Raw genomic sequence first — 15,522 nt, forward strand, 5'->3', positions numbered from 1 at the left:
CTTCACAGAGAACATCTTGCATTCAACTTTGTTAAATGTGGACCGAGTTTTAAGACATGGTTTAGTGTGTACCCCGGCATATCAGGGTAAAACAATGCCAGTCGAGCGGTTTGCAGCTGAGGCTCTCTTAATTCTGCTCCTAAAGGGCCTGTGCTGTTAGCTGAGTTTTTCCAAGGCTGTAGCCTCTGCTTGTTATCAGCACAGGGTGCTAGGAAACGTGACTTGTCTTGTGTTATCTTTAAGCTGATGAGAGTCTTGGTGAAGAGAGGATGGGGGGAAAAATATCTCTGATGTAAAGTGAGTGTGAGTCCATTTTTTATGCTCAGTCTGTATTATGGAATCATTTTTAGTGGTCAACAGTTGCTGCTATTGCGTGGTGTCAATGCTTCCGTATGGAGAAGCAAACACAGGATTTTGCATCAAACCATTCAGATTGAGGTTTATCTATATGGGTGTTTGGAATTAACTGCAATTCGAACTTTGGATTTTAAGTATAATTTATCCATGCTGCTGAATTAAGGTTAGCATAAAAATGATGACTTACGATTGATGAATCAAATCTGTTTGTTTTGATCTTAGGTCTGTGCTTAACTGTAAGGATGTCATAGACCCATTATACTTGATGTAGGCTGCAAATTAAGGTTAAGTTAGTTCTTCTAAGCTAAAGCAGTCCAAGACCCCAAATGTAATTACTGAGCAGCAAAACAAGCCCCTTTGTTTACATTGTTTGCATTCTTTGGATATGTGATCCTTATTTAAAAAAAAAAAAAGTATAAAAAATAATAAAAACCACAAGAGTTACAAGGCTGGTTATAAAATTGTGAATAAATGATATTAGGAGCACTGGCATGCTCCTGTGAAGGAGCAGAAGGAGGTAAGTTTATGAATGCTCTTAAAGGAGGAAGCCTGTTGATACCAGTCTCAAGCTTGCAGGAGGAAGTAGCCTCAGAAAATATCAGTGTTGCTTTCAGGACGTTGGTAACTGGACTCTAGTATAGCAAATTCTATTGACAGTTCCCATGTCAGCCTCCCACCTCTGCTAGTTGAAGCCTTTTCGAGACTTTTCCGTGTCTGACACAAACACCGGTGTGCCCATTACAGTCTTTCCAGAGTAAAACCCAAGAGCAAGAGTTGGTAAGATGTGAAGATATTTTTAAATTTTGCATAGCTTTGAGACTTTCACAGGACCCTGTAGCTAATTAGAATATTGCAAGCACTTCGTGGATAGACCTATCAATATGAACAGGTGAATGCAATGCTAATATTTTTAGTAGACAGAAGTAATCTGTGGGAGAAATAAGGCTGGAAATATTATACTTTTGGCTTATCAGTGTTGTTTTTAATTTTATTTCTTTAACCTGCCGTTTCCAGTAAGCTTTTAAAGTCGAAACTAACTTCCTGTTGCTTTTTTAGAACTATAAACTGTACATTAGGGTATCTTCACGAATTTATTTGATCATGATCTTGGCAGTTCTTGTAAAAATGACCTTGTCATCTTTGAAGTGAGTACAGCAGGAATTGTTCATCCAGTACAGCAAGGCAGAGAAAAACATTTAATATGTCCTTTTTGTCAGTAGTAGTTTCATCCTTCAGTGATCATATTTAAATTCCACAACTGATAATTAGTTTACTTATCCCTAAACACTTGAATTACTGCAAAAACACCTTCATCAGGGTGTTTAGTCCCTGGCCATTGGGGTTGAGCTCATAATTTACAGAAGCACAGCTGGAATTGTGTAATGATGTTCTCTTTAAATTAGTACTTGCAATCAGTATGGCAAGGGTAAAGAGGTGCTGAACTGAAGTGGAGCTTTGAAAATTGGATAGCTCCAATAGTAGACAGATTTAGTCATTTTTTGCAAAGATACTCGAACTGTGGCTGAAGCGGCTCCCTGCACACTTGTGCTCCCTGCCATGTACACACCAGTGCTTCCATTGTTTTCCATGTAAGCAGTTGCGATTAAGATATGTAATTGGGACAAATAATTTAAGTAGAAGCAGGGTAACTGGTAAGTCACATCCAAATTAAAGACAAGTCAGGCTACAGTGGGTGAGTTGGTTATCAGGTGTGCTAGGGAGAAGGAAGACCTGTGGTTGCAATGATCCTAGACCTCAGGAGGCAACTCAACAGATCTTTCTGAAGGTCTCGGAAGGAGCCAGGGACCAGCAGTACAGGTAGGACAGAGTTTCAAAAGTCAAATGTATGCAGGAACCCTTGGGGAAGTGGTCTGAGGTGTTCCCAGGATCGTGTATGAACTGTTTGCTGAGGCAGAGACACATTTGGTTTGTGGTTGTGAAAAAGCATGGAGAAAAGAGGCTTTTGTTCAATTATGAATAGGAGGAAAAACTCAATCAAAAGATCTGAAAAAGGAAGGACAACCTCGTGCTAAATCAACAAGGAATCAACAAAAGGTACTCGACATTTTAGAAGCTCGTGGACAAGTTTTCAAACTTAAGGGGGAGAGGAAGTCAGCTATTGGTGAAGTCAGCTTGGCGTGTCCTGCCTTCTAGGAGTGAAATTGGGAATAATCTTCCAATGATAAAGGTGCAGATTAGCAAAAATCAGCTCAGATGGGATGAAGAGTGAGAGAGACAAAGAGCACAGAGTCTACAGATAGACCAAATAAATGCCTTCTCCCACCTGAAGGTTTTACAAAATGCCAGTGGGAAGAAATAATTAAAAATGGTGATGTGTGTCTTTTAGCGAGGCCATAGATGTGTCAGAACTTGATGGTCGGAAGAAATCCCATAATTGCAAGGCAGAGGTGACTGTTGATAGACAGCTTCTGGACGTTGAAGAAAGCTTCAAGGTGAAACAGAGGATTTGTTTCAGTAATGAGTTATACTTCTAATTCTGTACAATGAAAAATGCTAGTATTGCTCACTCATCACTCACTCAAAACAAAGAGTGATATTTTGGGCCAAAAGGGTGCTTTGGGGTGCAGCTGATCAAAGAACCTGCAGGACAGGGAGCAGTTTGATCTGATCCTGTGTTCATGGGCTGTGATTTCAAGTGCTTGGTCTCACGTTGTATCTGTGGCTGTTATAGACTGTAATTCACCATCTTTGCAGAAATAACCAGAAGGTTCAATATGGTAGAGTTCTTAATTTAGGGAAAAAAAAAAAAAAATAGATGAAAATGAGGAAGCTGGTTGTAAGGAAATCGAATCTCACAGGTAGTAAAGCAGCGTATTAGAGGTTGGATAAAATACATGCCCTATATCAAATATGTCATATTCCATTTTTTTCTGCTCTTGCCACTTTTTATTTGTAAGAGACAAGGATGGTTTTATGGCAGAGTTAAGGAATCTATTTGAAACAAGAAGACATCTTTCAAAAGCTGAAGCTGTGTTCAAACAAAGAAAATAAAAAGGAAAAAAAAAATACCCTCTCTCAAATTAAATTTTAAAGTATAATGAGGCTGGCCAAAAGATATTCTGAGAAACAATTCACTAAAGACATGAGAGCCTATGATAAATCATTTATATTGAATCATTTCAGATACTTGCAGGAAATGGAAGTCCTGCCAGACAGGCTGGAGAGCTGATGGATGGCCCAAGTGTGAAAGGAGAGCCCAGAGAAGATAAGGCGCAGAATGAAAGCTAGGTGATTTGTATGCAAGTTGACTTCCCTGGGAAGTCTTCGTGCAGGAACTTTGCAGTTGAATCTTGAGAAATGATTTCATACCGAAAAGTTGTTAGAAGAGACTTAAAATCTTTTTCTTTTTTTTTTTTTTTTTTTTTAAAAAAAAAGAGAGAAGAAGAAAAAAAGTAGCTAATTGCCCAGGAGCAGACAATATTTGCCCAAGAGACTGTAAGGTAACTCCAAGTGAAAACGCTGATCTAGCAACTGAGATCCATTGCTTAAAGCTACCTCAGGATCAGAGGTATGGAAATAGGCAAACACAATTTCAGTATCTTAAAAGCATTCCAGAAATAGTCAAAGTACCACAGGCCAGCGAGTCTATACAGGTGAGTTGGTATGTATCATTACAAATAAATAAACCCCACAGAATTGGTAAATATGTGGGCATATATCATTTATTGTGTGGTTTGGGAAAAGTGAACGTGTACACTTCAAATAGGTTGATGCTCTTCAGTCTTATGGTGGACGTGCAATTTGCTGGTTCTTGTCTGCTCCTTCAGCCTGTAGAATTGAAACTGACAGTATCTTAAAATGCAAAAGCGCAATTATTTATTCTGCAATCATGTTTCTCTGCAAAGAATATACATACTTAATAACCAGAAGTTTAATGCCATACCACAGCATAACTTTGTGTAAAACCCGTGGATGTCAATGAATAATTAGATCATAAGAAGAAGTGGATAGAAATAAACTGTATTATATTGAGTACTTTAAATATCCTATATGTGGTCATAGTATGTGACTGCAAACCTATATTTAGATGTGTTTGCTCGCTTTTGGTCAAGTCCTGACCGCAAGATGTAGGTAAAACTTGCTTTGTGGTGAGTGGTGGATGCGGCATGGTCAGTAGAGTCCTACGAAATCTGCCAAGTCTGAAATTTCTGCTGTCTTCAGATGTGATTGGAATGAGTCAGGCTGGATGCCTGTGGCTTTTTGTAAATGTTACTGCTGATCTTGCTTCTTGGTAAGAGGATACGTAATGAATAAGGTATAGTGTCTTCCTTGTATCTGGTACAAGAGTTTAAAAAAATAAAAAATAAAAAAAAAATTCTTGGGACTAATTCTGGCTTTGTGCTAGCTCTTCCATGGATGCAGCCTCTTTGAGATGTCTAACTTTGTGTGTAGACTGAAAGCGTTTTTTATGTGTTAAAAAATTTGTAATAGATTCAAACATCATTTTTTTCCTGCTAGGTCATTGTATGTGTATGAATTCATGATCTGAAAGAGAAAGTAGACATTTAATGAACTTTACATTTTCTGCAAAAGAGAAAAATACCTGATTACAAGGAAGATATGCTTGATACACTTGTTCTCATGACATCTCCCTTGAAAAAGTAAACAGTTGCACAGAGCAATAAGGCTGTCTGCCATGAGGATTTTTTTCAGCTGCTTATCACCATGAGCAGGAAGGATTTGCATTTCAACTGTATATAAAGTTGCTGATGATATTTGAAAAGATAAGTAACTGAAAAAAGAGCTGAACGTTGATCTGTGTAAAATTTTAATACCATAACAGTGGTGAGATAGCTCTAAAGTAAAACAAGTTTACTAGACAAGAAGAAAGGCCCTCTCCATGTACCAGCTCTGTACCAGTTTTGTACCAAGGAATCGTAAAATGGGGAAAAGTCACAAAAGAGGTCAGGTTCCTTCTACTGAGCCTTTTTCTTTGATGAAACCTGTTTTTTGTAGGCCTTGGGGAGATGCATTTGCAGATACATTTATTCTAGTCTTTTAAAAACCTTAAACATCAAGTTAGCACTGTTGTTTTCTTGCACGCGTTGTGTCATATGGAAGAAAGCATATGCTTGTAGGTGGGTGCTGCTAAACCTGCATGCTTCAGAAAAGTATTCAGCAACCCTTTCATCTTCACCGCCATTTATAATGTTCCATGCTTGCCATTCATTGTAGCAATTCAACCCCAGAATATCTAGCTGTGGTATAAGGGGGCTGGGTTTAAATTAGCCTTTACCAAACAGTGTAACAGGATGTTTGTAATGGGCTGATGGATGTGTGGGTTTTGTTTTTGCTTTAACTCAGCTTTCACTGCGGACTTTTAAAGAATTTCTGATAGAAAGCATCACTTTGCTTATTTACGTGTCATACTAACAGTGTAATAGAAAGATTTTAATACCTTGTTGAGGTCCAGAAGTGTGAGCTGTTTAATGCATTTGCTGACTCTTTGGCTCATTTATCCTCTCATGACAGCAATAACAAAATACAGAAAATTTGGTCTTCAAGATGTACGTTAGCTCCAAGCATTTATGGGGAACAAGGGGGAAAGTGTTATAGTTGCTTTAAAAATTTTTTATGGAGCTTGTTAAGCCCCATTTCCTCTTAAGGTTATTTGCTTTATAGTAGCCTTCACGGAAATACATTTTCCTAACCAAGTAAACCTGTATTTTGATCACAAAATACAATAAAATGTAAATTACTGTTTCCCATTCCTCCTCCCATCTCCATTCCTTCTGCTCTCTTCCCCGCATGTTGACATCTTTGGTGATTTATATTTTTTTTAAGGAATCAGATGTATTTTCACTCAGCACTTGTTATGTTATCAGCTCCTGCACTTGATATTCTGCAAGCTTGTTTGTGCTGGTGACATTTTCTCGCAGCATATTTTAGCTGTACGTCCACATTCGCACCACCATTGCCAGATCTTGCTGTTTGCTTGGTAGCTGCTCTGCGCTCGTTTCATACCGCTTTGTGTCGCAGTGCAGAAAATCAGTATGTAATACAGCTTCTGGAGGGGATCGATACCTCTGAAGTTAGTGAGAAGCCTGGAAAAACACATGCCAAAGTGTGCTGCCTGTGTTGCTGTGTGAATTGCAATAATTTACTGAGTAGGCTCTTGTTTTAAAATCCACCATTTGTCATTTTTCTCCCTTGGTATTTAAAATAACTAAACGATCTTGTCTTGCTGTGTACTTCCCCAGTCTTGCATGTACCCTGCTAGTGTGGCAGAGCAGCATTTGTCTTGCATAACTGAAGATGTCTGCAATATGGATGTCTACTTGTGAATTATGTGCTTCTGTTATGATGGATGTCTAGTCAGTACAGCCAGCGAAGTCTAGCAAATTATTCACTTCAGCCTAGTGGAAGACTTCAGACAATGAATTGGAATGTTTGCAAACATCTGAGCTTAAGCAAAAGAACCCCTCCTCTAGGACCTAATGAATTTGTTATCAAGAGTTGAACGTGAAAACGTTATTTTTCTGTAGTTCATCATGTAAATGAGGAATGAGAACTCTGTTATTTTGCACTTTCCCTATTTCAGTAATGCATGTTGCACACCTCGTCTGTCCGTTTGTTTGGGCACCTTCTCAGCATGAGTAATAATAGCAGCTTCCTCACGCTGTGGCTGTCCGTGGAGGCTATGGGTTCTCTAAACACCTTTCACAACCTTTCCCTGTTAAATCCTCAGCATGTAGCACATCTGAGACTTCTTCAAACCCCGCTGCTGCAGTCACCCTTGGCTGTTTTGGGATGTGAGTGGCATGCAGGCTTGGAGCCCACTCTTCTTGGAGCCTGCTCTGCCCAAGACACCTGCCTTGGGCAGGTGTGCTGCATGGGGAAGAGTTTTGATCTGTATAAGGAAAAAAAGAGTAGTCTGAGTGGTCGCGTTGGATTAGCCTGTTGGCACGCGTACACCTGCAGGATTCATTTGGGTTATTTCTGTAGCACTCAGTTGAGTTTCTCTGATGCAGTGAAGTTTATTCTTGTCCCTCTTGATACATTGATATTTTTGCAGCCTTGTAGGTCTAATAAAGCTTTTAATCCCTGTGAGATTTTTAAATCAACAACTTCGCTGTGTCTGCTTTGCTGTTTGAAGTAGAGTTTTGCCTTGTATAGCACAGTACTTAATATAATATAAAATAATTGTGATAAATTATTATTTATTATTTGTATTTCAGCAGCTATGAAAGGAGCTAACTGTTACAGAGCTGGCATTATGCCCTGGAGTTCCTGGGGCTGCACAGTGTGAGTGCTGCTGCATCCCCCTTCTTCCCCCCATGCTTTCCTTCCTGCTCTAAAACTGGATTGAAAGTATAAAGAAGCATTTTGCATGTGTTTCTTGTATATGAGAAACTCAGATTTTGCTGTGGCAGACAATGAACAGTGTAGTAAACTATCCCTCAATGGATTTGCCCAGTGTAGAGCAGCTAGAATTGAAATTACAGGAAGATTTATGAGAGCTGATCGTGCTTTCAGTAAGCAGTGGAACTGCTGCAACAGTATAGTGAGATTACTGGCAATGTAAAGCATGCTATACTTGTGATTAAAAATAAATAAATAGTTTGCTGCTTCTGTGTACCCATCAGTAAGTCATTTGTTCCAAGGAAGTAAAAAGCGAAAGTATTTTGAACAATGCATGCAGCACTGCTCTCCAGTCAACCACAGAATTTGGATTTACTTTCCTTGGAAAACTCTAAATTGCCACAAATCCTCTGTTTTTGTAGTTTCCCACTGATAACACTGAATACTTGTGTAGGTGTTGCAGAGATTATACAATCTTCCTGAAGCATACATCTAAACTTTACGGATTCGTATTTAAAGAGGTAGTGCTGAAATATTTCATCATTGTTACTTGCTAAAAAAAAAATGCTGTTCTCATGCTTGTTTTTCTTCTCAGAAAGAGCAGTCAGGTATAGGGACGGGTTGCCCAGGGAGGTGGTGGAGTCACCGTCGCTGGAGGTGTTCAAGGAAAGGTTGGACGTGGTGCTGAGGGACATGACTTAGTGGGTGACATTGGTGGTAGGGTGATGGTTGGACCAGATGATCTTGGAGGGCTTTTCCAACCTTAATGACTCTGTGATTCTGTAATTCCATTTGGAGATAAGGTCCCAGTCCTACTTCTGCAGTATTGATTTTCTTCCCACGTGCTGGTACCCACACCTGTACTTTTAGCAAACCAGATTTATTCAGTGAGATGGGCAAGATGGCTTTTCCTGGTGCCTTTTTGCAGAGGGATAGCCCTCCAATAGTTAGTTACTTAGACACGGGTTCTGAAAATTATCGAAGGTTTGGCGTTTTCTTACTAGTGCTATTCTTCGGAGTAGCTGTGCAGTTTGAGAAGTTGTCCCTGCCTGATAGATCCAGCAAGCCCAAAAGTGACCTGCTGTTACTAATGAGCAAAGAGCTCTTGAGCAGCAGGCGTTGGAGAAAAAGCCAGTGATGCATATTGAGAGTCTGCTGTGTGTGGCTTTACCCAGCAATAAGGAATCCAGAGCAATGATTTGGAGTTCCTGAATGGGGGGTTACTTCAATTAAGGGAGGAAAAAATGTCTTTTCTTTTGTTTGGATTGTTTTGTTTGCTTGTTTGTTTAAACATGTTAGAGGGAACAGGTAAACTGCCTATAGCTTCACGAATTTATTCCAGAGTGGGATGAAATAACCCGGCGCTTGGTGGAGCAGGGTTTGTGTTTGTTACTGGTACCATCCTCTTCTCCCATAATCTGCCGCTTTCCTGAAATCCCTTGGGAGGTGAGGGGATTATATTCAGAGGAAAGACTAAAGGTATGTTCCACCTTGTCCTTGCCAGCAAGCAGTGGCCGTGGCTGTCCTGTTCCACGTGTCCTGTGCTTCTTGTCCTCCACACTGGCCTGGATTTCGCCTGGATTTCACCTCCCCTGCACACCGCAGGACCCGCTCTGCTATGGGGCAGGGAGAGGAAACGGGCCAATTCCTCCCTGCGCAAGCAGCTGGGCAGCGGTGGCTGGAATGAATTGCTGATCTATGCTGCCCATGTTTTTCTTCTCTTGTCACTTCCTTTGCAGCTGTGACAGGGCAGGTTTTCAGGCTTTGAAAACAGCATAGACCTCAGCAGTAGTGATGCAGAGGTGCTGAAATACGTGTGCTTACTTGGTTTTGCATGCGAAATAAAGCATCACCTAACCAGTAACAACCAATGCTGCTACAGTCAGTGCCCAGATTCTGACTATACCTTCCAAAAGTCATCTCTGACTTAGGATTTTCAGTTTGAGAAGTTCCTCAAGGGAGATTTGGCCTTCTGAATGCAACATGCAGTATTTTCGGAAATTAAGCTGCTTCAAAGAGTTTTCCCTCAGTTGAGCGCTGAAAGTAATCAGTTCTGAAAATGTTTGTCTTTCATCTTTGGAAGACACATCTCTGGTGTAATAGCTCCAAGGCTATCACACCAAATGGACTGACACTGCTGTATCCAAATGTGAAACAGTCAAACTGCTGAAAGTCATGTTGTGGGCCAGCAGTTATGGGAAATTTATCATGGGGTTGGAAAATATGTGCGTTATCAACAGTGCTGCCTCGAGGCTTCCCCCAGCCCATAACAATTCAAAAACAAACCACCCATCACAAATCACAAAATGCTGTCAAAAGTAGGTTCTGAACATGAGAGGTGTCTGAAGCTGCCGCTTGCTGGTTTTAGTTTTAAAATCAGTGGAAAAATGTATAATATCTACCACTGAAGATAATATTTTGCTAGCTTCCACCCTGCAAATCCCACAGATATTTTTCCTCTTGTTTATTAAACTGTTCTAAATGCATTTGTTTTATGGAAATTGTTAGGCCTCCCCTATTAGCAAGCTTATTATGCTGGTATGCAGTTTACCCAGGAGAGCATCTATAAGCTGTAGGAACAAAAGCACTTTTGCCTAAATAACTACAACCTCTCTAGGGATTTTGCTGATGCATAGAATCACATACTATAAATTTATACAGAATGTGATGTATAGAATGAATTGTTTGTTTCAACGAATGCTGGAGAAAGTGGTTTTGTTTCTGTTTCTTAGACCTGGTCCTAATAACTAAATAAATGAAGTTGTACAAATATGCTGAAAATGTCCTCACAAGCTTGTGTTGTGCAATTACTTCTACCACAAGATGAGTATTCCAAAGGTCCTCAACCATTATTTGTGGTAAGAAATACTGTGCAGGGTGAGGAAGGGATGGCAGACCAAGATCTTAAAAATAAAATAAATGAAAAGTTACACAACTCTCGTGAGGAGGCAGGCTTCCAGTCACAGTGCCCACAGCTGCCAAACTTGCAGAGGCTTTGGGGAGACCTGGGGGACTGCACTTGTAACACATACAGAGGTGTGCGCCTTTCTTTAGCCTCTTGTGCAAGAGATTGCCACTGCTAACTAACATCTGTCATGGCTAGCTCTGTGCAAGGAGATGACAAGCCCAGCCTGGCTCACACAGGCAGGAGTTGGGCTGTAGTAACTCCATTGTAAATCTGAGCCCACGAGTCAAGCGTGCTTAAACCATGGTTGCTACTTCAAAGAGTAAAGGTTGTGTCTTACAAAGTCTTCTGGTCTGTATAGCTGCACGAGTTAACTGCTGTGTAAGTCATATATTATGCCTATATAAGTATATATTCGTATGCTCATATTTTATTTTAAATATACACACAGCATAGGCACCCTGTCCTCTCTCTGTCATACTAAGCACTTTTTTGGCAGGTAACACAAGTTATGGAAACAATTAAAATTCCTCTGCAACATTGGATTGCTTACTTGTTTGGAAGAGTGGGTGGTGTCGGGGTGGGGGGGGAAAAAAGACAGATCTGTACTTCAAAACAAAAGCGTGAAAGTGGTCTGAACTGTTTTTACCAGGAGGTCTTCTCTCGGTTCGTGTTTTGACAGAAAGGCTTGAGTATCAGGAACATGGCTCTGGGTTTTGTACTGTGGTGTGTCTGAATGATAAATATTTAAGAAATCATAGAGCTGCAGTTGTTTTTATGGCCAGTACTGTGTCTGTATCCACTTCAAGGCGCTGGGCAATGTATGGAAACAGCTCTCTTAGCTTCCCCTCCAGTGCAAGGGGCTGTTCAAACAAGGGTTAGGAGCAGGTTGGTTTCTGCTCTGGCTTCATGCCCTGTCTTTCCTAATGTACTTTAATCTCATCCCTGTCTGACTGAGATTGAAGGTGGCAAAAATGAGTTTTAAGAATAGAGAGAGTAGGTGGGCAGTGTAATATTATCCTGTCGGGAACATCTCGATCCAGGGAGTCTGTGGCTGCATTTGCCTGTGGGTTACGTGACAGGTCAGTGGCGTGATGGTCTCTGCAAACCTGCGAGTGAGTGCATGTTTGCGAATCCTGCAGCTGTGGTTTTTCTCCACCCTTTTCTCGTGAATAAACTCGAACGCTCTTTAGGGGAAGGTTTCTCTGGAGTTGCCACATCTGATGGTATCTTTTCAAGCAGTGGTCACCGTCTGTTGGCATTTCTTGCAGTGATGGGGAGGAGTAGTGCAGCGTGACTCCGTGCAGTGAGAAGCAGCATCAGCGAGGAGTCATGGCGCTGTGACAAGAGCAAACCACACCAAATCTAACACTGTTGTCAGGAGGAGCCTGTGGGTTTGGTTCTCAACCCCCATATTTGTTTGTTTTGCTTTTATTTTTTTTGCCAGCCAGTGACTGTGAGCCCAGAAGTGTTTGGTCAGTCATTGTGAAATACTCCTTGAAAAGATTTTCATCTAACCAGCAACTCCATATCTCAAAGTGCTTGCAAGTTCAATGTCTTAACCAACCACCTGACTTGCCACATGAAGTCATTACGTGCAATTAATAAATGTTATGGATTGTTCTGCATGTAACTTGCACGCCATAGTTGGCCAATCAAATACGTGACTTAGCAGTGCTGGAGCTCGAGACATCGTTGCATGAACTTCGTGTAAGAGTGGGTTCATTCAATAAAATATAAAAGGAGCATTTAAAGAGCCTTTTATTCCTGTCATAAAGATGCTTTGTGCTATTGCTGTTGTGTATTTGACAGAACAGTCAGGGATGGATGCTGAAGAAAATTGTCTTGTATTTTGATTACCTTCTATTTCAAACCTCTGTGATTTTTGTCTTTGGAGTAGCATCATGGCTGGTGAGTTACAATTTTTGTGTTTTGAGTGTGGTTTTCCAGTGCAATTGGTATCTGTGTAGTCCTTAAGTCAGCTGTTCCCTGCTTGCCTCAGTTGTTCTACGTTTGTTTGTTTTGGTTAGCTGGTTTTTGATGAACATGGGATTTAGTTTTGCTTCTGTTTAAGTGGAATAGAGTGCCAGCTTTGAGAGGACTGGCCGCTGGATTTCAAGTGTATGCTGTGACTGTGTCAGGCATAGGACTGATCTTGCTGTGACACAATATTGTAGTTTGCCTTACTGGCCTTACAGATTTCAGTTTTATTTTTATGGAATAAAACAAATATTTCTGTATGGCTGAGCACAAATAGGTAATTTTGATTTAATTCGCAAGATGTGTTTTAATATATATAATATATGGTTCTAAAATATAGCAGAGTACTGGTCATGCAGCTGCAGCAACTGTTGCACTCTAGTTCCATATCTCAGTTTATTATATCAAAGCAGCTCAGCTTCTGTGAGTATGTGTGCTAATGGGCTTTTATCATGTGTATAAGTAGTAGCAAACAAGATATTCTCCTGTATCAGCCATTGCAGTAAGAGATAGTAGAGTCTCTATTCTTTCGGAAAGCTATAGGAGAATGTGTGAAACAGCATTCATTAATGTATACTATAATAGTATCGACTGTCTTAGATTATGTCAAGTAGATTTCTTATGATAAGCACATCAAGGAATATGTTCATTTTGCCTATCCAAGTGGATTTTCTGGTGGGGGGGGAGGAAAAGAAACATCCTCAGGCATTTTGAAACTTGTAAACTTGAGTTGTGGAGAAAAGACAAAGAAAAAACTTCGATTAGATGCTTAAATACGCTTTCAACATCTGGAACTAAGCCTTTTTAATGCAGCTTTGAGATGCGCAGTACTAATCTCAGAGTTTTCTGTGGACATGTAGAGCTTAGCTGAAGCATCGGATGCTCAGCTCTGGCACCATTATTTTTTTTTGCATTGTTTCCACATTCTGGCACTCCGCTTCGTTTCCTCGCCTCACTGAGCACTGCGAGGGACATAAATTGACATAACTAGATTTCTCTGACTGGTGCAGGGGAAGCGGCCTGAAAGATAAACTTTAACCTATCATCCTGTCAACAAATTTACATTGTTGTGGGAGTAAGGATTTACGTACTGCATAGTCAAAAATAGTATACAGGGACAATGCATTAAGATTAAATAAACAGAAGTGCGTGTTTGAAGTTGTATTTTTCAGCCTAAAAATGAGTTAAGCATTCCACTATCTGATTTGCTTTTCCATATTTTTGTCAAAAGAAAAGTTCTGACCATTTTCTCCATCCCGAAGTGAAAAACTCTGAACTACAACAAGAGATGAAAAAATTCATGGGAAAGTTATGAAAGAATTTGATCTGTCACTATGATTTTGTGACAGCCAACCCTTTCTTAGCAGCCCGTGCTGTGTTTTAGGCATGCCATGGTTTACTTGTGCAGTCCTGGGAAATTAATCTCTCATTGAATGCTCTCTTCCTTTATTAAGGCTAATGGGAGTCATGTGTTTATGTCAGCGGGAAAGCAGACCCTTAAAAATCTTTCTGGTAGATTTGGTAGAAACAGAGCTCACGTTCATTATTGCTTTGTTCTGGGCAATCGGAGGTCTCATTAGTGGGATGTTAATTAAGTTCAGTGCACTTCTTTATTGGGCGAGAGGATATGGTTGAAAATATTAAATGAGTGACTTCTCGATTTTATCATTTCCTGTATGGTTGGATTAATCTCTCTGTCTATTGTGTCCTTTCTCCTGTGCTTATATATTGTCAGTAATCACCTCCTGTGCTTAAATATCACCTGCAGTGGCTGTTACCCATAACCCGGTGCTGACATAGGTCGCAGCAGAAGCCAGTCTGGGGGGTAATGGGATGGGTTGGGGTGGGCCCCAGCAGGTCCCATCCAGCTCCTGCTGAGGAATAAACACGACTTCAAACAAATCCACTGGAAATGGCCCTTGGGTGATAAAGCAGGAGAGCATAGGCCAAGCAGGCATGCGTGCGGAAAGCTTGCCACCAGCACTAAGAGCAATGGGGCAGCCGGGCGGCCTGGCCCCCACAAAGCCCAGCCCTGGACCCGTGACACACAGTGGGAAGGCTTTCCCCTCCGGAAACACTGCTTTTTGGTGTTTTATCTCGCTGAGGCAACCGCAAGCGAACAATGGGCTGTTAGAGCAGGGGAACAGCGAGAGCTCTGCGGCTAACCCAATATTTACTTTGTTCCGCAGGCGGTGCCGCAGGGAGATGCGGGCCGGGCCGCAGCAGTAACGTGGTAGATGTCCTGCAGGGCCCGAGCCAGTTCGGGGTGTGAGGAGGGAGGGTGGTGGCGGTGTCAGCTTTGGGAGCTTCCTGCCGGGGCTTCCTGTTGTAAAGGGACAAAAATAAACGGAGTAATCAAGGGTGTTGACATAACAAGAGCGTGGTTTTTCTTCCCCGTACAAATTCTGTCGTATTCACACAGAATCACACAGAATTTCTAGGTTGGAAGAGACCTCAAGATCATCGAGTCCAACCTCTGACCTAACGCTAACAGTCCCCACTAAACCATATCCCTAAGCTCTACATCTAAACGTCTTTTGAAGACTTCCAGGGATGGTGACTCCACCACTTCCCTGGGCAGCCTGTTCCAATGCCTCACAACCCTTTCAGTAAAGAAGTTAAAGAAGTTAACTTAAAGAAGTATTCCTTCTGCAGCACTCGCCACAAAGCTATTGCTGCATTGATTGTTGTCATTGGGACTGTAATAGTGTCTGAAAATGGCTTAATCGCTAAAGTGCCTGTTTACAAACAAAAAGGTGTTGACCTTTCCTGTTTTATTTGGGATCGGACAGTCAGGCTTTCACCTTGCTGCACAGACTGCAGGCTCGCTGTTCTCCTCAATGTAGCCTTTGGAGCCATTGTCCTGCCTCAGACTGAGCACATCTGTAAGTAATTTGATAAACTACACCGCTGATATCTCAGAGATCAGAGAGTCAAACTTGCTCTGCTGTGAATTT

The 15,522-nt window shown here is 41.1% G+C and overlaps 1 protein-coding gene across 6 annotated transcripts in view; it reads left to right on the forward strand.

Moving 5' to 3' along the window:
- Positions 1-15,522, forward strand: part of ADD3 (adducin 3) — a 98,058-nt gene that overhangs the window by 41,054 nt on the left and 41,482 nt on the right. Inside the window, exon 1 of one of the 6 annotated variants that reach the window (XM_032190768.1) lies at positions 12,365-12,496. The exons of the other annotated variants lie outside the window; for them this stretch is intronic. The gene's annotated coding sequence lies outside the window, so the exon portion shown is untranslated. Of the gene's footprint in view, positions 1-12,364; positions 12,497-15,522 lie in introns of those variants that run through there. 6 annotated transcript variants of the gene reach the window in all.

The sequence above is a fragment of the Aythya fuligula genome, chromosome 7 (genome assembly GCF_009819795.1).
Source record: "Aythya fuligula isolate bAytFul2 chromosome 7, bAytFul2.pri, whole genome shotgun sequence".
In the NCBI taxonomy this organism is placed as follows: Eukaryota; Metazoa; Chordata; class Aves; order Anseriformes; family Anatidae; genus Aythya; species Aythya fuligula.